A 23,069-nucleotide genomic window follows, 5' to 3' on the forward strand; every position below is an offset into this window, starting at 1 on the left:
GGGTTTGAACTTTACCTAGAGGAATCAGTTCCCTAATCTCCCCCCCTGCAGGTTGCTGCTGATGTGTGGGACGTCTGCAAAGTGAACATCGCTGCAAGATAAGGGTTCATGGAAGGCTGTCAGCTGCTCCAGTTCTCAGAGATAACACCATGGCTTCGTAAAATACACACAATGACTGACGTGACGCTACTCCTCAGGTGACATCCAAGAAAAAAAAAAAAAAAAAAAAATCATGCAAATATAATTTTTAAAGACAAATACAATATAAAATGTACAAGAGGACCTTTCATATTCTCGTAGCTGAAAAAAACAACAAAGGAATTGTGATTTATTGTGACAATATGCTCTGTTTGATGACTCTTTTAAACCGGAATAATACATTTAGCTGTTTGAGACTATTTCTGTCCTCTTGCTCCTATGACAACCTCAGTAAACGGCAACTTTAATCTGAAAGCAGGTAACAAAATTACTACGTTTCATTTAGCAGGCAATGGCTAAAATTAATGTCACTGGTGCAGTAAAGTACAACTTCTGACACTCAGGCTCCAGTGTACCAGATGTACTTGAATGCACCATACTGTTGGGAAATCACAGAGTACTGTTGAGTTGTCACATTTGATATGCAGTACAGCAGGGCTGTCAAACTCATTTCTATATCGGGCCACTTTGGCATCATGAAGTCATTATAAGGGCCGGTTGCACCTGAATAGATGACACTTTTGATTTCATAATTTCATTCCAGTTCACATGGAAATATAAATGATGCACAGTTACATTAAAGTAGCACCATTAGGCCAATTGTAAACAGTTTACCAACAAAACAAAGTTGATGTTGGGGTGAGTTACACTTTAAACTCATCATTCTGCATCACTTTTTCTCTTTTTGGACATTTCTGAGTTGTTGTAATGTGTTGTGGGAAAACTGACACCTAGTGGCAGGATGCTGTTACTACACAATAAAAAAGAAAATCAACATTCGCTACAAGAGGCACAGTTTAAAAGGATATATGCCTCTACTTTATGACATGATGTGCCTTTTTTGGCTCTTTATGGCCGGATAAATTGCCTTGAATGCCATGACTGATGTGTTGCCAAAAACGCTGATGAATTTCTAAAAATTCTTTTTCATCTTTGTTGCAATAAATGCCACAAAATATTGCTAGGTCCACATGGTGCATCCCTAAAAGGTTTGGCCTCGTCTTTTACCCGACTGCTGCAGCCATGTTCATTTCTAATCCATGCACTGTTGCACAAAACGGAAAACTCCTCGTCAGCATTATGCTCTAAAAACCTGCAGAGCAACAAACACACCAAGACGCAGATTCATAAACCGCATCTCGACACAACTACCATTACACTACCTTTATACTAAGATAAGATAAAATAGGACTTTATTAATCTCACAATGGAGAAATTCATCCGTTACCTCGGCTCTTGTGAAATAGATGATAAATATAGAACAAAGTTAGGAAAGAAGCAGAGATATACAGATAAGATAAAGGAAATCAACAAACAAAACCAAATTAATATGTATATGCAGACCCATGCACATATTATCAAGGTGACCATGCTAGGAAGGCAATCTTAGTAAGTATGCAAATATTCCACACGTTGTGATGAGGTAGAATTGAACTGACAGTCTAACAGCAACTACAATAAAAAAATAACTCCATAATACATACAATATCCAATTTAAGACACAACCAGTTTACGCCTATAACCCCTTTATAAGATCAGATGTAGGTTTGGTTTCACTTACAGTAAGTTAGGCACATATTTTCCTCCTGGAGCAAACAAAGTGACTTAAAGGAAATCAGGGAGGCTGCTTAGCTCCAGCGTTGCGCTCCTCAGCATTAGGTGATGATGAGTACATGTAAGGCTGGCGCTTTAGCTGCAAGCATCGTGAAATGGTGAGAGATGCCTCTGCTATAATGAGTCCTACAGGACAGATGCATCAGCCATGCATCCCCATCTCAAATGTCAGATGAGCTCAGCTGATCTTTGAACTTTTGAGCTGCGCTGGTGTGACTTCACACCTGTGGTGACAAAGATGTTGTTCAGGGAGAGAGGGAGATGGTGGGCTTGTCTTTGCAGAGAACAGGCAATGAGTCAATTAAGAGGAAAATGCAGAAAGAGTGATGCATCAGGACTGATACCAGCTCTTTGTGAGGATGCTAAAACTAACCAGCTGGGCTATTTGGGGAAAAGTCTGTGTTCTGAATGTCTTCTGTTGAGGTTCAAGACAAAAAAAAACTTATTGTTTCATAAAAAGATGACAAGACAAAATTCTCTAAGAATATTTATAGCCACTGAACATTTTAAGAATGAGCAATTTACAACCAACTTTAATGCTTTTTCTTACAATTTTACGTGCCAGTTCAACCAGAGCCAAGTGGAATATTTAAACGCTGCCTCTTTAACCCTGACACCCACAAATAACATGCAGTCCAAACAACCACCTTCAGAAGTCACCCAGTTATTAGAGGCCAACCACGTGGAAATGATTCACAGTTTAACTGCAGCTGCCCTGAAAAGGCCTCAGAGGTTTGTTAAAGAACGTCAGGGGAACAAACGCCATTAAAAGAATGATGGCGGTGGCGTCACGCTGCAGGGATGCTTGTCTTTAGAGGAGATGGTCATGAGTTGAAGCCAAGAGGGATGGAGACGAATAGTTGAGACTGGGCCAGAGGTTCAGGTGATTCACAACAAAATAGAATAAAACCTGCAATTTGAACATGATAAAATGTGAAAATGTTCTTGGGGACGTTTAGCATTGTTAGACGTAGAAATGGAAGCACACCAGAGAGGAGCAGACGCTGGTCTAAACCAACACTTTCTGTCCTTTCAGTTCTGAACAAGTCAAATGAAGATGAATTCATTTTTGTGGCTAACTGATGAGGAACGAGAGGAACCCAAAAGTCATTTGAAAACAGCGGGAAAAATCCTTTTTGCTGAGCATCAAATGTACAGATTCCCAGCTAACAACATTGTGAGGGCCTGCTAATGTGTAGCGTGAGGAGGGATTTAAGGAAGCAGGGACTATTAGAAAGTTTAGGAGGCCACACAGATAAAGTGGATTTACAGCTAGCGAGGGGGGGGGGGGTTTAAGAGTCCTGGTGGGGAGGAATACAGTACCTTCTCTTAATTGTATTTAATGCACAGTGAAGGGAGCTTATCCACCTGTGTCAGTCACTGAAGTGATTGTAAACCAGCCGGCCCCCTTCAATCTGTCAGATCTGAGCCTAATCCCTGCTCTGGGTTTTTCTACTGCTACTACTACAGCAAATAAAAGCCAGGCTGTCATAAAACCGCTGTTTCTGTGCCACAGGAAATACCTCCTATATACACTGATCCTGGAACCTCTGACCTGAGGTGTAAGCCTGAGTTTGAGCTCTTCATCGGATCATAAATGAGCTGTGGCCGTGTCGTGGGAACCCATCTGCAGGAAAAGATCGAGGAATATCCAAAAGCTGCTGAGGCTTAAGAGAAGCAATGGAGAAATCATCCTGTAAAAACTCTCACTTCTACACTTTGTTTAGAAAAGTTTTTTTTCTGCTCTGCAGGCTTGGAAGGATTATCAATCAGGTGACATTCATGGACAGCTGTAGTGGCGTGAAAATGTCTCTAATTGATTGATTGATTAGTCAATCAATTAAATCCAGGAAACACACTTTTAATGTCGTCATTTCAGCTTTTAACATTTTGCTCTCTCTCTTTTTCTCCATAGTAGGTACACCTGGTCTGACGTTCTGTTAAACTGTGACATCATCCAGAGAAGACGGCTCACCCGCTACTACCATCTAATGTAGAACAGATTACTGGATCAATGTGTGCTTCTGTGCTTTTTTGTTTCTCTTGTTGTGTCTCTGTTCTGTCTTCTGTAACCCCAGTCGGTTGAGGCAGATGACCGTTCATACTGAGCCCGGTTCTGCCGGAGGTTTTTCCTTCCCGCTAATGGGTGGTTTTTCTTTCCACTGTCGCTTCATGCTTGCTCAGTATGAGGGATTGCAGCAAAGCCATCAACAATGCAGACGACTGTCCACTGTGGCTCTACGCTTCCCCAGGAGTGAATGCTGCTTGATTAAGGAAATCAACTGGTTTCCTTATATAGGACATTTTTGACCAATCTGTGTAATCTGACTGATTTTGACTTTGTAAAGTGCCTCGAGATGACATGTTTCATGAATTGGCGCTATATAAATAAAATTGAATTGAATTGAATTTAAAAACAAGTAAACTTTAATTCCAAAAACATTAAATAGTTTAGCTTTAACACAAATGAACAGAGATAAAACATTAATTATTTTTTTGGTTGTAAATCTATATATGTTTTCAGTTTCTGTAATGAATTACAGAAATAAATGACCTTTTTATAATAGGATCTATTGAGATGCACCTTTTATTGGTGCTGTTATCTTTACTCCTCCTGTAGTTTTGTCTATCATACTTTTTTCTTCCACTCAACTTTCCATTTCTACGTTGGGATACAGGACGGTGTCGGTGACATCACTGTGTAACCCCTTAACACGGCCAAAACACAATATTTCCATATTGAAAAATCTTTTTCTTTTTGTCTCATATAACACTGTTTTTGTCTTAGCTGTAATTTATATTACCATGACGATTAACAGAACACATGCTTTAAATACAGTTGTTTTACTTTTTCAGTAGAATAACAGAAAGAACATTATCTCATTTGAATTTATTGAGATCTACTTCTTTTGCAGGTGTTTAGGACACAGTGCTCTGCTAATCCTCTTGCAGGTCAATAATAAGTCCCACAGCAGCACTTTACAAGCCTCTGGCTGCGTCAGATGACTTCCTGATGGCTCTATTTACATGTTCTCCAGCACATTATTTACTGTTTGGTTCGAAATAAATTATTTGTGCAAACTCAAACAGACGCCTTTGGCTTCAGCACAAATTTCGCTGTCACCTTGATTCATTTAGGCTTCGTTGTAGTCCGCCGAACTATGATTTCATCATCAAGCTGTCTTACGTCAAGCCTGACATGAGACAGCCTTCCAGGTCGTCAGCTCTTTCTAATTTAATATGCTTTATAGATGGATAAAGTCTATTTGCAGCCCAGTTTTTTTTTCTCCTAACGTCTCTCTTGGTTAGGAACTGGCAAACGCTGTCAAAACCTATCAGCAGCTGTTCCTCGACGCTCGCTTTCACGGCGCTCCCATGCATACTCGCAGCACAGAGATGCTTCCCAACACCTCACACATCAGTCTCAGGGTTGCTCTCATATCTGAGGCCATCATGGTAAAAATCGTCCCGCTGTGACAATGAACACAGATTAATCTGTGCAGCTGAGAAACTAAACCGGACTGCACAGGCTCATTTAATTACACTTAATGTTTAATCTTCTCTTTGCAAAAAATAACGGGAGAATAACACCGCTGAGATAATGTGTGACCTTTGCATGAGCTGGCCGATATTTTCAGAGCCACTTCTTGGCGAAGAGAGAATGGAGTCCGCCGTCTATTAGCACTAGAAGAAAAGTGACAAAAAGCCGAGCAGAGAGGGGAGCAACATTTCGGTTTAGTTGGAGGAAACTGAAGGATATGAGATAAGACTGCCTCTGTGAATGAGTGGGCTCTTGCTGTTAGGGATTTCATAACAAGCCTGGGGGGGCGGGGGGGATCATTTCAGTGGTACAGTAGGAAGCAACCGAAGTTTCTCAAAAGGAAGGTGAGGGAAAAGAGGTCAGCTGTGAGGTGTGTGGAAGAGACCAGAATATTAAAAATCCAGAGAGAATGGAAAACACTGGAGAGGCGTGGAAGAGAAAGCGCGAGCGCCGAGAGAAAGATGAAGAAGAAAATAGGTTGTGACCTCCTCTTCCGAGTGGTTGGCTCAGAAGATTATCAGTTCCTGCGGTAACTGGCTCGGTGACACAGAGCCGGCCGCTTTCACAACCCTCTTCAATCTCCTCCACATCAAGCAGGGGTCAGCGTGTGCAGGTGGGACATGGGAGGACGTTTTACACACTGATCACTCACTGAGGTGACGACCTGTGGGGAGCAATGGCTGCTTCTGTCAAATCAGGCCGTCTGGAGAGCTCAGCGACCCGGGCAACAAGTCTCAGTTCCTGCTGGGGAACCTGTTTGTGCTGAAGTCACTTAAATCAGTTTACTTCAGCTTCTTGCTGCTGAGAGTAAAACTAATGCTGTGTTTTCTGCTTCAGATAAAAACATCTCTTTCTGTCTTTACAGCCACTGTGTTAGCTTCACTCCTTCAATTACTTGTTAAATCTAATTGTAAAACTAGCTAACCAAATAGCAGCAGCTTAACACATTCAGACCCGGTGAAGATGAACTGAGCATCTGAGGGGTGACTTTCAGTGACATCTGAACTTGGCAGGTTACAGTGAATGAATGAATAGTTTATTTCAGATACATACATAAGTACACCTCTGAAGAATAGACAAAGCAAAATCACCTCAGATAAAATTTTACAATCTGTATCTGAGAAAGTAACAGGCTGAAGCACATTATTATTAACGGCTATCCCGTAAGTGAGGGAATTTTAGAGTGAATGAACCAGAATCAGTTTAATTTCCACGGTGCTTCATACAACAAGGAGTTTAACTCTTAAGTACAATGTACTAAAAGAGGTAAATAGGAATAGTAATGGTGGTTTGGTGCAGGTAATCATGGTATCAATCTGGGTCTTCTGACCAGTGTTCATCATGAGACAGCCTGGGGGGGGAACTGCCTCAACAGCGCTCTGTAGCGCCGCCCTGGTGGTAGCAGTCTTGGCTGCTTATGTCCAGGATGTGTGGGGTCTGACACCAAACCTGGAGTCCCTCCGTCCAGGAAGGTGAGCCCTGATGATCGTTTCTCCACACCTAATTGCAGTTTGGACCCGTCCTCTTTTGAGGAGAAGCTAAACCAAGATTAAAAATTTAGATTTAGGATTGCCTTCAACTGTTCTAGTTAACTGAAGCACCACTTTTTTGTTCTATTTTCTATCTACATTTTATTCCTACTTGCTTTTATTCTGTTTTATTTTGCTATATTTTAATCATGTAAAGCACTTTGCATTGTCCTTGTACTGAATTGTTCTATATAAATAAATTTGCCTTGCCTTGCCTAAACCAGCCAGTAATGGATGAACACAGGGCAGCTTGACTTAAGGCCAAGGAGAAGATGACCAGCAGCTCCTGGGAAAAGTTGGACCTGTTCAGTTGTCGCAGGAACGGCATTTTTTTCAAACAGTGTCTGTGTGTGGGGATCATTTATGGTCCCAGAAAAAGGTGGTCCCTAGGAACCAGAAGTCCCTCACAGTAGAAACAATGTTGCTGAGGATGGTGGGAGGAGGCAGTGTGGTCCAAAAAGAGAAAGAAAAAAACATAATTTAGTAAGTGGTGTGGAGAGGTTTGATCATTTCCCACTAATGCAATGTTTCCCTGGAATAAACCTGAGTGACATGAGTGCTACAACAACATACTCAGGTCCACCTACATGTTGCTACAGACGTCCAAATGTGACGACAGCCTTTGACAGCAGTGGGCTCTCCCAGCCAGACTATAAAACAGCTCTGAATTTGCTAAAGAAGCCACATAAAGAACCCAATAACCAGCCTCCAAAGCCTCCAGATCCCACTCTGATTAAGCGTCAGTGGGATGTGCTGGACCAAGTCCGACTCACAGCAGCTCCAGCCTGTAAGCCCTGTGAAAAAATATCCGCTGCCAACATCCTGGCACCAGAAAAAACAGGAGATCCCCAGAAGTCAAGCGGCCGTGCCCTGATGGGCAATAAGCTGCAAATCCAGTTCAGGGGGGATTTACGACGTTAGGGAGGTGAATTCTGTCATAAAACCGATCTGTAAGTACACATGTGCTGTTCTCCATTAAAGAAACGCCATATGAGCACATAAACAGAAGCACAACAGCACAATAAACAGTAAGATTAATAAAAACTGATAAAGAGGAACAACATAGCTGACCTCAGAGACACTCGTTTAATGCTGTCCGTTGGCTTTTTCTGCAGCTCTCTCCTTTTTCCTGGAAAGAAATCTACAGGCACATCAAGTCTGTCCTTTACCACAATTGATTTCACCCCGAAAGGAAGACGGTGGATGTTCATTTCGCTAAAGGCGTGATTCTACCATTTTTTTCTTGGTTATTTTGCAACTCAGACATCCATGTTGCAATGTAAGTGCTATTCCAGCTGCAAAAACAGGCAGCCAGAGTAATGCAACAAGAAGGAGAAAAACAAAACAAGTGTAAACATCAAAAAGGTGAAAAAATGCCCCAAAGGAAAGACAATTAGTTTTTTTTTCTCTGCCTGACAAAACAAAATTGTCCATTTTGAAGCATGCAGAGAAAGAAAATGGAGTCCTTTAAGAGCTCAATCTCCACCTGTGTGTAATTCGGTGAGAGAAGGTTTTGTTTGTGTATTTATTAACCCTTCGGACAGAAAAATTTATGTTTCAGGTCTGTTCATCCTCCATGGTTGTCAAACACGAACAGAGAAAACATAAGCCTTAGTGAATGAGAGGTTATTTTCTAGATAATCTCTTAAATTTTTGCTTTTCAGTCACCTTGTCCATCTTCTTCCTCTGTTCAGGTTCTTCATAATGGGGAGGGGGGGGGGGGGGGGGGGGGTTGCAGCTGGAGTGGAGGTAAAGAGAGGCATGGTTTGTCACACATCTTATTTTGGTCTACAGACAGTGCTCAACGGCACACCTAGTGGTGAAACATGACTAATTGCTCCTTTAATCGGATATTTTAATCAGCAAAAATCAAGTATTGCTTTCATAAATACATATTCTGCAAAAGTCTAATAACAGTTGCATCAAAAAATTAAAATCTCCTCAAAATTTGTAATGAGTTGTAATAAAGACAACATGGCAGCCACAAGGAGGCGCCATGTTGCGTTACCACTTTTGATTACAGTAGCCAAAAGGGGACAAACTTGTCAGCCATACGTGGTTTCCCTAGCTGTCTTCTGTATGAAGGCGTGCTGTCGGTGCAAATACGACCGTAGATCATTCTATTTGCTGTTTTATGTTGAAATGGAGGATCATCCATACTCTTTGCCCAGAGAGAGGGAAGAGACAGTAACCAAGAAAAGACAAAGAAGTGATAAGCAGGAGAAAACCAGAGCTCGTATCGGTGCAGCTATTATTACAAGGTGGAGATAATTCATGAAGGATTTAAAATGCAGCTTCCTGCTGGACAGGTAAGTTAATTAAATATAACAGAGAAGTTTATTTTGGTCTTATGTAGTCCAGCAACTATTCTGTCCTCCCGGCAGAGACAACTAGTTAGTTTGTTAGCTAACACCTGACCAGACACTGCAGGATGATGACATCATCACATTTATGAGACTCTGTGGTTTCTGTGGTTGTTCTTACGCAAGTACGATTCCCTGTCGTTTGTGATTCATTTAGCACACCATTAGGTGGGAGTAAATCTTACACACTGGCGCTTTAAATACTACATTAAGCAGCTAAAAAGATGAATTAAACGTTCCGCAATAAAAGCAGTTATGTTAAGGGAAGTGCTGTATTAGGACTTTAGAAAACCGCTGGTGAAAATGCTTCGATTTACGCAACAACAGATACTTTTATGCTGAAAAAATCCCTAATTCCAACAAATAATCTACAAGTTTCCTGTTTCTTTATGGTAGAAACACAAAGTTCTCTAATAGATGGAAAAACATTCAGGAAAATATAAAATACTATTTCTGCTTTACCATGATGGTAGAGGTATATTTGACAACATCCTTTTAAATTTCACTCCATCATAAAAGATTAAAACTAAACTGTTAGCTTCTGTACATAAAGCTCTTCACTGTATAACTTCCCACTCTTGGTCTCCTTAGCTTTCCTAAGGGATTTCTAGTTATTACCCTGTGAACGCTGTGCAGCCAGTGTGCGTTGGGTGACAAGTAAATTATTCACAGGGCTGTATAGTGGTTGAGGCACTCTCAGCTCCAAAGAAATGAACTGCATGAATTTAAAGAATTAAAACAGATGTGGAGTGTAAGATTAAAAGGTTTTATCCGTCTGGTTAAAGTTTTATTTGCAGACTGGAGTCCCCAAGGATTCACAAAAACCATAAAATTACCCCAAAAATCCAACTTAGTATCACTCAGCAAGCTGCTATCCACAGGAGTGAATTTCACAGCATACTGTACAAATAAAGTGCTCAAATTGGGTTTTGTTCCAGATTGTTACCACTGGAGGTACTTTGGTTGCATAAGCTAAATATAAAACTAATTAACAGCTGAAAGATGAATTGCTCTCAGACTCTGAGAGAAACGACTGAAAAGAAAAGTGTAGGAGAGTATTTCCAAGAAATGCCAATAAAAACTGAACCAGATGAGTTCTGGTAGCTACTTCTAAACTACAACATTAATCTGGGAATATAATTATACACTCCTTAACCCTGTTTCTGTTGCAAAATGGGAAGCCACTGGGTCTGGATTTTATTTTCCACAGGAGCAATAAGAAATAAAAACAATACACCCATGAAAAGGATTCTGGTGCCCTGGAAGTGGACCAAAGTTTTTGAGAAGGGCAGAAAAAGAACATGTTACTCAGAATCACTGAAGATTGCACAGTTTATGTTGCATGTCCCTCTCACATTGCAGATGTTAAGGCGGTTTTCTCACTGATGCAGAGCCAGTGGACAAAGGACAGGAACCAGCTTTCTGTTGAGTCACTGAAGAGGATTCTGTTTGTGGCATTTCATCTCAAAGACACGTCTTGTAAAGACTTTTCTGCCTGTTTGCTGAGCAACCAAACACTGATAAATCCGACCAGCTTGGCAATGAGGAGACGAGCAGGATAAAGAAGAAAGATAGGATGAAGAAGAAAACTAAAGACTGGAGGATGCACATTTTTGTTTGTTAATTAAACCCCTAAATCAACTTTTTTTTTGCCAATAAACTACTAACACAGTTGCCTTTAATATCCTGGTCATTATTTTGACAAATAAGTGCATATCTGTTGAAATTGTCAGTGTGGCGCCCTCCTAGGGTTAAACAGTGATTTTGCATTGGAGTTTGAATCTATATTGCTATTGGTTCAAAAGTTTTAGTGACATAATTTGGAGAAACTGATGTGAGTAGCTCAGCTGCTCTGTATTGTGCCTCCGTAGCGAGCACTGCTACTTTTCTTCTTCAAAAAAGCGACTGGCAACAATTCCACGACTTTTTTATGTCTTATTGGCGAGTTTGACGTAAAAGCAGCAGTTGTTCTGCAGTTACTGCCGTGAGTCTCTTCCTTTTCCCTGAGCGCTGTCTCACAGGCAGACAGCTGCTGCCTCGTCCTGAAACCCGCCTGCAGTCAGAGCAGAGAGAGCAGAGAGGAGACCGACCACGCTCCGTTTACAAACTGCAACTGAATCATAATGAGCAAAGCTGCCGGTGATCCCCACCTGGATTACAAAGCGGGAAATAAACATGATAATATATAACTAGAGTGATCCTGTCCTCCACTGGACAGACACAAAGCCTCCATCAACCTCCGGAGACGAGGACGGTGAAAATCCTCCACCTCAAAAGACAGAAAAGTGGCGAAGCTACAGGGTCTCTCTGCTCACGCTCTATGATTCAGTATCAAGCTAGCTGCTGCCCCCCCCCCCATCCTGAACACAGCACCACTTCTACCTGCCCTCATCCCCCCTTCCCTGCTTCTCCCTGCCCTCTTTGTTTGAATTCTTCAAATTTGTCTGCGGGGGTTTATGCTTTTATGTGGGAATGAATTACACAAAGTGTCTTTGTGAGACTGCTGCTTTTTATTTTCATTATTACATAGAAAAGAAAAAAATGGAATAATTATTTTCTCAGAATGAAATTTCTGACTTTTCATTAGTCATTTCAGTGTGACAGTGTGAAAAGTGAGCTAATATTGTTACAGGTTAATTTTCTAATACAGTTCCAGAGATTTTAAAATCATTTTCCTACTTGTTGACTTATGAAAGCCTATCTGAAGTTTATTATTTAACTATTCTTTCTAACCACACAGAGAAGGCATACGTTAAATATGTTAACATTATAAGTCTTCTTTACATTAACAGAGTCAATTACAGTGTTTCATAACTGGACCAAGTGTCGTGTTGTTTTGGAAATAAAAATATGGTCTTCCTAATTTTATGCATTCAAACATGATCACCGAACAAGATTGCACAACGCTGTTTTATCATGTAGAACTTTGGGATTAGCAAAATATAACGTTCATTACACATTAAATGTATTATTATTATTATTATTATTAAGGGATGCGTAATAACACAATAATGGGATACAATCCATTTTTCGGCTACTGAACATCATTGTTATTCCCTTTTGTAATTTTTAATTCAGAAGACTTTCCAGTTTATTTCTCCAACTTCTAACTTGGAAACTTTGATTCTGAATCAGAACTAAATGTATAATTTAGCTGCATCTGTTGCCTGAACAAAGGGGTTGTGGCTGTATTTTCCCGCTTGCCTTTTATTTCACTGAAATAACAACAAAAACAAGTGCAAAAAATCCATATCCTGCTGTAATATTGTTTTAAAATGTATATATCTTTTTTAGTTATGATTGTATTTGGACACCTTAGTATTTCCTGAAATCGTACTGCATTTAAGATCTGTTGTTTGAGGGATTTCTAGCTGTCTTTCTTTAAATGATCACATGATTAACATTCTGCGCTGCGGCGTTGGCTCCAGGTTGATGCCTTGGCTGGAAAACACAGCAGATCCTGTTTCAGGGCCTTTAGACATGCACCTGTCAATGATGCAGCGTTTGGCTTGGTTTTCTTCCCTTTTGGTCTCTCTCATCTGCAATGAACTGAAGGGCCAATTCACTGCAAAGTGACTCCAAATCAATCGTGCCAGTAAGGATTAGAGACAGACGAGCCATTCTCCGTCTGTCCAGCTCTCTGCACTGACACAGCTAAACACGTTCGCACCTGATATACAACCAGACAGACAGACAGAGAGCTAAGACAATGGCAGGAGGCTATTAGATGCCCCTGACTAATTCTGCTGTTGGATCTCTAATATCCCAACAAGACTCTTCAATCAGTCTAAGAAGCCACAGGCACTTCAATTATGCATTGAGAATAAGTAGGAGAGCACCAGGAAGGGATGAGAGTCCTGCAATGATTGGAGACGGAGAGTCAATCACAGAGACTCAGATTGAAGCGCAGGAAAACAGGCCCTGCAAGCCAAACACGGACCACAAAGCGCACAGCCGACGACCGGAGCCGTGGTCTAAAATACAAACACGCGCTGCCACGGAGCAGAAAAGCTTCTTTCCTTTTCCACGCTGCAGATGCTCAGTCCTTAACTGCTACACTTTCTCTTCTAAGTCACCTCAGAGAGATCCAGTGTTATTGGTCGACTGCAGAAAAAATGAGGGACCATAAAAATCCTTGTGATGTTCTAATGAGAACAGAGACGTAAACACATTAATAGATCTGCTAACAGCGCAGGAGATTCCTTACGCAAGGAGCCAATTAAATATAAATTTTACTGCTCGCTGCTGACATCGGAGGCGCTTATGAATATTTCTTCTGATTCATTTGTGCACAATAAAAACCGAATATGTTAGAAAAATAAATATGAATTTGTGTGAAGACCGCGGCTCTCTGTGTCTGTTTACCTCCACATAAACTGGCTTTGCCTACGGAGGCACACAGACATTTGGCTCCGATAAGTATCTCGCTCTAGTCTGCCAGGGCGGCCGTGTCGACAGCACTGAAAGGCGGGCGGGCGGTTGGACAATCTCCCATTGACTTTCACCGGTTGAAGGGCTTAATGAGCGCTCTGGCTCAGCATACGCAGAGGATTGCCAGAATCTTGTGTTTTAGACCATTTTGACACTCAACCTGTTTCCCACACAGCACCTGAAACAGAGATCCAGAAAGCCAACGGAAACTGGAAATCTCTAATGCACCATATGGCAGCCGTAGAGCGCTACAAGTAAAACAAAACAAACAAGAAAAAAAGGACAAAGCTGGCATTAGCACATTTCTCTCCTATTTTTCACACCTCACACCATGAGCTCCCAACTAAATGTTACAGCAAGCTTTAGTGCAACTATTCTTTAGTGTCTGTCAACAGTATTCATGTCCCTTAAACATTTTTAAACTATTAACTTTAATTCATTTGCTATCCGTTTTGTGATGTACAAACATAAAGTGGTCTATGAATGTGAAGTGAAACGTAAATGTGACATTTGAATGAATGAAATAGGAAAAGAATGGCTGGCATTGCCCCCGAGTTGATAAATACAACCACCTTTCACGTCTTCTGGGATTTGCCCTCATCAGCTTTGCGCATCTACAGACTGATTGTTTTGCCAATCCGTCCATGTAAATTAGCTCAACCTCAGTCAGAATGGCAAAGGAGCACCTTTGAACATTCACTTTCAAGTCTTGCCACAGACTGGCAACTCAGTTTAGGTCTAGACATTAACTAGGACCTGCATTTTGATCTGAACCATGAACCATTGAAGCTCTGGCTGCACGTCTCGGGTCGTTGTCCTGCTGGACGGTGGACCTCCGGCCCAGTCTCAATCAGCCTTTAACAGGTTTCCCAGCAGGACCGTCTTATGTTTTCATCCTCTGACTAGCTCTCTTTTTCCTGCTGAAGGAAACCATGATGCTTCACCACCATGGTTCCCAGTTGGGACGAAGTGTTCAGGGGTTAAGGTTATATCTTACATGTCTGAAGTGCTTCTAATGTGAATTGTGACAAACTCATCGGTTCATCTCATCTTTAGATCCGATGTACAGAGGGCATGACTGATACTTGTCCTGTTGACAGATTCTGTGTTTCTGAGCAACTCCTCCTGCGTTACTATGGTCCTCTTTTCTGATTAATGCTCTCCTGAACCCTTGTATTTATTCTAAGATTAAATTACACACGGGAACTCTATTTACTCACGAGGCGACCCCTGAAGGCGTCGTTGCAGTGCTTCTTATTTAGGGGTCACATACAAATGGAAGACAAATACAAATGCATGTTCCGATTTTCAGATGTTTATTTGTAAAAAGATGTAAAGAATCCATGCATGTATGCATGTCTTAGTTCCACTTCACAATTATGCACTAGTTTGTCTTAGTCTTTCACATGAAGCCTTAATAAAATACAGAGAAGTTCTGAAAACTGCTGCAAATCACTGTAAAGACCTGAACATTGACTTAGAATAAGAAACTGTGGTTCACACCATTGATTGGTGGATTGTCATTATTTCACACAACATAAATAATAGAATTTGCAATATGTATGCAGGTATGTACACCTGTTGGGTAACTCATGCCAATGTGAGCTGTATCTGCTTTTGATAATCCAAACTTCAACAAGATAAGTAAAAAAAGGAAAATCCCCTCTTGTATAGAACAGCTACATAGACCCAAATCTTTTACTTTATTATCTGTAAACATGCTTAGATCTGCTGTTTTAGTACCTCCTGCATTTGTTGGGTCAGTGAGGCGCATAACTCTCATTTGTAGTTGAACTCGTCGATATCTGATGAGCTAAAGTTTTCCGTATTTTTGTGTTCACTTCATGTTTTTTACTAGGAGGTTATAGATTTACAGTCCCCACTTCAAAACTACAAAGTACACAGTAAGTTTCAAGAGCAAAATAAACCACCATTAGCATAAGTTCATTATCCCTAATAGGCTGTGGGAGTTTCTAGTATAAACTGAGGTGACCTTGGCTGTCTATGCTAGAGACCGCCTGAGGAGCTAAATGTGTCGTTACGGATGTATCTCGACTTGTGTGACGATTGGTCGCCCAGAAAGAGGTGAAAAGCAGCCCTGGGATTACTTCCTGGAAACAAGAGAAGCACTTCGGCGTCGGGAGTGCATTGTTATGGTTTCATCTACAGAACCAGTCAGCTTGACCTTCTGCAAAAGCAGCTGCTTGGTGGAGCTTTAGAAAGACAAACGTAAAACACGCTGTACAAGTGTCTCTTATATGGTTTAGAATTTAATGTCAGTACTCGCGGTGGCCGGGTGGCCTTGCTGCAGGGCTATTGGGCTCACTGTACAGCTGACAAAGATCTGACCTGCTGCTGCTGCTGCTGGAACACATCATCCTTTACAGACAACGATGCAGGAACCGTACCAACATTTCCCACAGTGTCCAAACAGCCTAACGCACAGGAGGGTTTTCTGTTGCCACGGGGTAACGCCTGAAGCTGAAAAACCCAAAATGTGAGGAGGGATGACACAAAGCCATGTGCTACATGGGCAACTCTTTGTGCCTTGTGACGATTTACATATTGCTGGGAAGAATTTCTTTAAAACATGCAACATAATAAAAGCGTGAAGATGTCAGCATACGGTTCTCCCTGGAGTGGCAGCGCTTTGAATGGTAGCACTTCTGTTATGTAATGCAAAGCATTATGCATCCCTGGAGGGACAGAAGGAAGATGAAGACACAAAATATGCACATCCTCTTAAATGAAAAGCAGAGCACCAGGCAGAAGCCAAGAGAGAAAAGAGGATGTTTAGATTGAAAGGCACATAATCAATACATACTTTGCATGCAACACCACGGGGAAAATCACTTTTTCCCTTGTCCCTGCACAACATTTTAATAACCTTTTCTTTTCATATAGTAAATTATTCATCACATCCTTAAAAAGACAGTAGTAGAAGTAAGATTTCAGAAGGAATGGTTTTGCTAATATTAATAAAACATTTGCTCTAAGGATGGTGGATAATAGAGGCTTTTATTATTTTTCCTTGTTCTTTTAAATCTATTTTTCCCTTGTTGCTACTTTTAATTCAACAGAGAACACAACTTTTTTTCCCCTCCACTAATCCTCTCTGTTAAATTGCATTGTCTGCTGAAATTCGTACTATATTTCATATTCTATTACAGCTAAAAAGTTTTAAGACTTTGCAGAGCTTCTGAATTACTCTAATACTATAGAACCCGTCCTCTACCTCATCGTTATTTTTAGTGAACAGAGCTAAAATTGATTTGATTCTGTAAATCTGGGCCACATCTGACTTCTTTCAGGACATAATCAAATTGGAGTGGGATGGAAAACCGAATGAAAAGAAGACCTTACATTAACCACTGCTGGAGACCCATTTGTATTCATGGGGTTTAGGATGTTGGTGAGCACCGTGTGAATGTTGATGACGCTCTGTCTGCATCTGTTCCTCAACCAGGGGGAGTACTCAGAGAACTGATTTAATTTCACCTTTAGCAGGACAATCACAGATCTTAAGGATTGTCAAAGTCCAATAAAACAGCATATTATTTATTATGATGAGCGAATCTTTAAATAAAAATGGCAAAAAATAATAATCTGATAATATTTTATAGACAAGTGATGAATCACCACTATTAAGCTCATGCGGATATTAATGGTAAGCGAGTCCAAGGGAAAACAAACTGCTTCAGACCTCCGGGCCAGCAGGGGGCGACGGCTGTGCTTGACTTCATAATTACAAGCATACTAGTTGAAATCACTGAGCTATATAATACACTGGAGTGCTAATCACAGTCTGTTTGAACGAGTTACTTTGAAGCCACCAGCCGCCATATTGGTACTCCCTATTTCCCCCCAGTAACTAGGGAATATGTGCGCTACAGCATTGAATAACGAGGATTTTCTCATGTTGGGGGGGGGGGGGCTTAAAACTTTTAAAATGTCAAATGCCATATACTTTTATGTTATGTTCTAAAAATATCAAGTACTGAGAAAGTCATGTGCTGAAATATTTTGCATTTTATTCATTTAAATATATATGTTTAACATTTATAACTTTATAAATAACAATATACAAAAACATATATATACATATGTGTATACATATATATACATATATACATATACACATACTTATATATACATATATATATATATTTAATATGAATAACATGTAAAATATTTCAGCACCTAATTTCCTAGTAGTTGATAGTGTTAGTACATCCACTGACTGTAGAATTACCTGTGAAACGTTTCACTCAGCCAGAAAACTGCTTGTTGTTGCAACTAAATCCTGTGGGATTCTGTGAGAGTAGGGAGTAGCAAGATGGCGGCCAGTGACTTCAGTTTTTCGGCAAAATCAGCACTCCAGTGTAAAATATAGCTCAGTGGTTGAAATCAAGTTTGATATTACGGGATCACTATGGGTTTAAAGATGCGTTTTAGATTAGGCCATAATGACGTAAAATGCAACAGGAGTTATTTATATGAGTCAGCATGGTTTATGCATCACTTGGGATCTATATGTTTTTTTTTTGGACCTTTTAAATGTTGTTTTTTAAATATATATATTGTTGTATTTATAGCAGCAGACTGTATGTAATTTCCCATTTTAAGGGGATTGGTAAAGCTTTCATCCATTCATTTACAGACGAGGTGAGATTTTTAAGAAATATCTTTTGTCAGTATCTAAGCAGTTTTTCTTCTTGTGAGCACACAAGATGAATTATTTAAAATATGTGGTTTCTTCTGTGCAACTAGGAGTTGTTGGCTTTGCCAAACAGCAGCGTTTCTTGAGGCAAGCCAAGTTTATTTATAAAGCACTTTTCAGTAACAAGATGTTTCTTAGATGACGCTATCAACACGACCCGGATTACTTCCTTTCCCACTTCAAAATAAGAGTCAGAAAATGAAGATTATATGGATTACACCGACTTCACCAGATTAAGTCACACGCTTACAGCAACTGGAGGGTGGATCACACGAGAAACTTTTCTTTCTAGAGGAACACACTACGTGTTTAAATATCACAAGAGCTCCACTAGGTTATCATTAGTACTCATAATTTATTGTTCATATTTTATTCATCTCTGCCACTTGAGTCAATGATAGAGTTACATTTAAAGCAAAAATGTCTCACAAAATTTACTATGGCTGAGTGGAAGCACAACAGATTAAATCTGGCAGTGTTCTCTACCAGGCCTGCATTTAAAGGGGGCGTATTGTGCTTTTCAGTTCTTCCTTTTCACGTTGACATCCTTCGGTTTTGGTTTATATAAAGTGGAGTTGCAATGCTTTGGTCAGAACTCTTGGTTCATTTCTCCCCACATTGTTACCCCTGTTCTGAGGCGCGTCTGAGAGCAACTCGTTTTGGTGCCGTCTCTTTAAATCTAAAGGAGCCACTTCACAACTGGGCCCTCCCTCCGGGTCGCAGAGCGTTCCACTCCACGCCGTTCGGCCATTTTTGCAGTCAGCTGGGGTACGGTGTAATGACCAACTGACAACGTATCCACTGGTAGCTTCGGCATACTTCAGCTCTCTAAAAACCTAAAATGGCGGATTCTCAAAATGGGTAGGCGAAAGTCCATGACCTCGTTTAGCTGCTTCGCAGCAAATTCTGAGAAGCAATTGTTCAAAAAAACATAAGAATGAAGGAAACTGAACGGATTAAAAAATATGACCCAAACAGAATATAAAACATGTATTTAAGGGCTAAAAAGTGGACTTTGCATAATCTCTAACTCTGGAAAAATGAGTAAATGGAGAAAAAATGAATGTCTTCATAATTTATTTACAGATATTCATCACATAATTAATCTGAACTGGCCATTGGTATGAGTCAACAGGAACAGATTAAATAATGTGGTTTATTTAATTATTTGCTTGTGAGCCATGAAACTAGTGGTGTTAAATTCCCAGCCAAACATTAGTGGTGCTCTAGTGGCTCGTGGAAGATGGGCTGAACTCGAAGTGGGACTTCAAATGAAATCCTGCTTAGGGCGCCATAAAATCTTGGTGCGGCTCCGGCTTTAAACCTCTGCGCCTCTTCAGGGCCTCGTGGCTTCCTATTATTCTTCCAAACACAACTCAAGTGTGACGGCTGACAATGACACCGTGCTGCGTGCATCGCTGGTTATCATGACAGGATACAAAGCTTTCATTTCATGAAGGACTCCCAAAAGAAATGACCTTCAGTCCGCATTTGAAAAAAAAAAAAAACGGGAAATCTTTGACAATTTCTTCTGAAATTGTCCACAACAAAGCATCGCCCTTAGCTCTTAGCTCTCGCCACCAACATGGACACGCAGCTAATAAATGCAGCCTCCTCCATTGGACCAGTGTAAAGGTCAGGTTTTAGTGACAGTTGGAGACACAGAAAAATGTCCCGTCTCTTCTCTCTTTTTAAACGCCTCATTGAAGGTGTCTCTACAGCTGACATGCTAATTAGCACAGAGGGGAAATGGACTGTGTAACTGCCCTTTTCTGGTCAGCCAGCCTCTGAATTCCCATCAGCTCCACATCGCGACGCACTGGAAAGCACAAAAGAGTCGTATCATTAAATGATTGTCAGCCAGGAATCACTGCGGCTTTGTTGTGATGTAATAACAGCTGCATTATTCAGCATAACCCGCCCCGAGGATGCGGGGAAGGGAGGAAACGCAGCGGCAGGAGCTCAGAGAATACATCAAACTTTGTTCCAGGAGGAACGCAGCAACGGGGAGGTCGACTCTATCACCGCGAGACAGTCGTCAGCAAACATCCACCGCACCTCATCCAACATCCGACTCCGAGTAAAAGCCGAATGACTGACGGCTTCATTCGGATTAGACATCACCCTTCACAGATACGCAGCACCTGCTTTCAGGGGACAGCAAAGCAACATGTTTGCCTGACTAACAGAGGATTCATGCCTCTTTAGCACTTATAATTCATGAACCTTTAATGCTAATTCCTGCGAGATCACATTGAGTAATCCCCGGTGAGTGGGGATGACAAAGAGGCTGTCTCAAGCCGCAGCTGTGTGAGGTCTCGGCTTGCCGGTGTGATGGGGGACGGACTTGTCTCAGAAAAGGAATAGTATGACAACAATGCAGGAAAGCAGCAGAGTCCAACGTCTCTCAGCACCGTCTAAATGTGCAGATTTCAGAACGCTTAACTAGATATTCGCCATCGGAAATAACCTCAGACATTTATTTTAATGTCAACATAATCCTCTTTCTTATCAATAATATTCGTAATTATTGAACAAGACTGTACAAGCCGTGTGCTCACATTTATTTTAAAAAGCTTGTATCATTTTCACTCTACTTCACAATTATGCACTGCGTCGTGTTGATTCAATCACATGAAATCTAAATAAAACGTTTTTAATGTGTCAAAATGCGAGAAGTCTCCCTCGGTGTATGAAAACATTTGCAATAAGCTGCATGTGCTGATTATCTGCTCATTCCCCGCCTCCCAGTCTTTGCTAGAAAGAATTTTAGATTCTGCATTAGGGCCTGATTTTCACCTGGGATTGCTTTTAGACACATGTGGATTACTTTCATCATAATTCATATGCAAATGCGGCGCCTGATTGGCACCTTGTCAGGCTGGCTTTTAGCTTTAAGTCCAAACCCAGAGCGATGAATGACACCAGCAGGGACTGACATCGTGTCAAAAGCCCTCTGGAACAAATTATGGTAATTCCACAGGATCCAGCAGCACTTTGTTTCTTTGTGAGAAGGACTCTGAACTAACTCTGCCATCTTGTTTACAGTAAAACATCTTACAGCTTTACAGATATGCTTCACAGACGTGAAAGCAGTAACAAAAAAAAAGAAAGCTGAATGCAAAAGCAGCAGAAAAGGGACATAGCTCACAAACTCATTAAATATGTAACAGCAAAATGCAACGGCCCATGTCTCAATCTGCCTCTCAAAACTAAAGTTCTTCTATGTTCTGCAGAGAGACGGGAAAACACGGACACATGTAGGCTGATCGCCACACAGAAACCCCTCAACCCTCATCTTTAGTTAACTGGTGGGTTCAGATGGCTTTTTTAAAATCTCACAGGGTTAATGTAGGTGATGAGACAGGTTGGAATGAAACGATAAATGACTTTCAGCTTATTTGATGCCAGAATATTATTACAATGAGAAGGAATGCGTGGCTCTGCAGCTCTTGTGGGAATAAGCTTTGTAGGTAAATGGGTTATATCATCTTTAAATACAGCATCCTGAAAAAAAATTGTGATTAGAGAGTGACACAATGGTAACTAAACACGTCTTGTTATAAAAAGGTCATGCGTGAAGCTAAAAGCAGGACTTTATTTCTCCTGCTCCCGCCTTCTGGGACCAGTCGGTCATGTTTGCACGTTTATCTCTGGCGTCCACACTGTAAAAGTGCAGAATAGGTAATGTTTAACTCTCAACCTCAACAACCGATCCTCTGCTCATGGAGCATGTGCACAGGTGTGCGTCCCAATGAGTTAAACTCTCTCCAGGAATTTCCTGCGTCCTAGAACAGTCGGCGTTAGTGACGATCGGCGGCTGCATGACGACTTGAAGGTTGCCTTTGTCCCCTGCAGAGACCTGTCAGCCGTGCCTGCGGTCTGTCCAGCTCCAGATCTCTAAAATTACACATGCAAGCAAGAACCCACTGGCTACATTTCCTGTCAGATTCTTTATAGACAGTGACTTCCAAGCAAAGCAAAGGCGGAGACAGAAAAAACTGCAGAGTTGGGCTTTTATGTGTGAGCTGGCAGCTGATGGGTCCATCATTTATTGAGTTTAACTTTAAAAAAGTTGCAAGAAATAGATATCAGAAGTTGGCCAAAGATGCCGACCTGAATGATTGTGGCGTTTTGAGCCAAGGAAAGCATTAAGGTAGAAAGAATTTTGGTAAAGGAAACAGTTCAGAGGCAGGCTGACCCTTGCTCTTCTCCGTCTGCCCACTAGAATTTCAAAGGAGTTATTTTCATCCATTCTACCTCAGCCAAGGCCAAGAAGTGAGGTCGCTGTTCTTGAAGCCGTAAAGGAAGCATCAGAAATGATTAAAAAAAGGATGTTTTATGCTATTTTTGAAAGTCACTTGCAGGCATTTGTTGTGGCAACAGATGCATTTCATATATGCAAATTTTTTATTATATACACACACAAATATATATATATATATATATATATATATATATTACAAACAAATTCACATGTTTTAAGTGTTTATTTCTGGTAAATTTGATTAACCTGGTTTAGTCAGTCCTGTTGGTTCTGGTGTCACTCAGCTTTCTCTTCACCGTCATCAGTTTAATCTAGGATTGTTTTTACTGGGTCAATTGTCTCGATTAAGACAGTGTCTTATTTGAGACAATTTTCAATAGATTCCCACATTTCATATCCGTGGAGT

The 23,069-nt window shown here is 40.9% G+C and overlaps 1 protein-coding gene across 3 annotated transcripts in view; it reads right to left on the bottom strand.

The window, feature by feature from the left end:
* Nucleotides 1-23,069, bottom strand: part of tspan9a (tetraspanin 9a) — a 272,692-nt gene that overhangs the window by 48,952 nt on the left and 200,671 nt on the right. The gene's annotated exons all lie outside the window — the stretch shown is intronic.

Source organism: Fundulus heteroclitus, chromosome 2, assembly GCF_011125445.2.
Source record: "Fundulus heteroclitus isolate FHET01 chromosome 2, MU-UCD_Fhet_4.1, whole genome shotgun sequence".
Taxonomy (NCBI): domain Eukaryota; kingdom Metazoa; phylum Chordata; class Actinopteri; order Cyprinodontiformes; family Fundulidae; genus Fundulus; species Fundulus heteroclitus.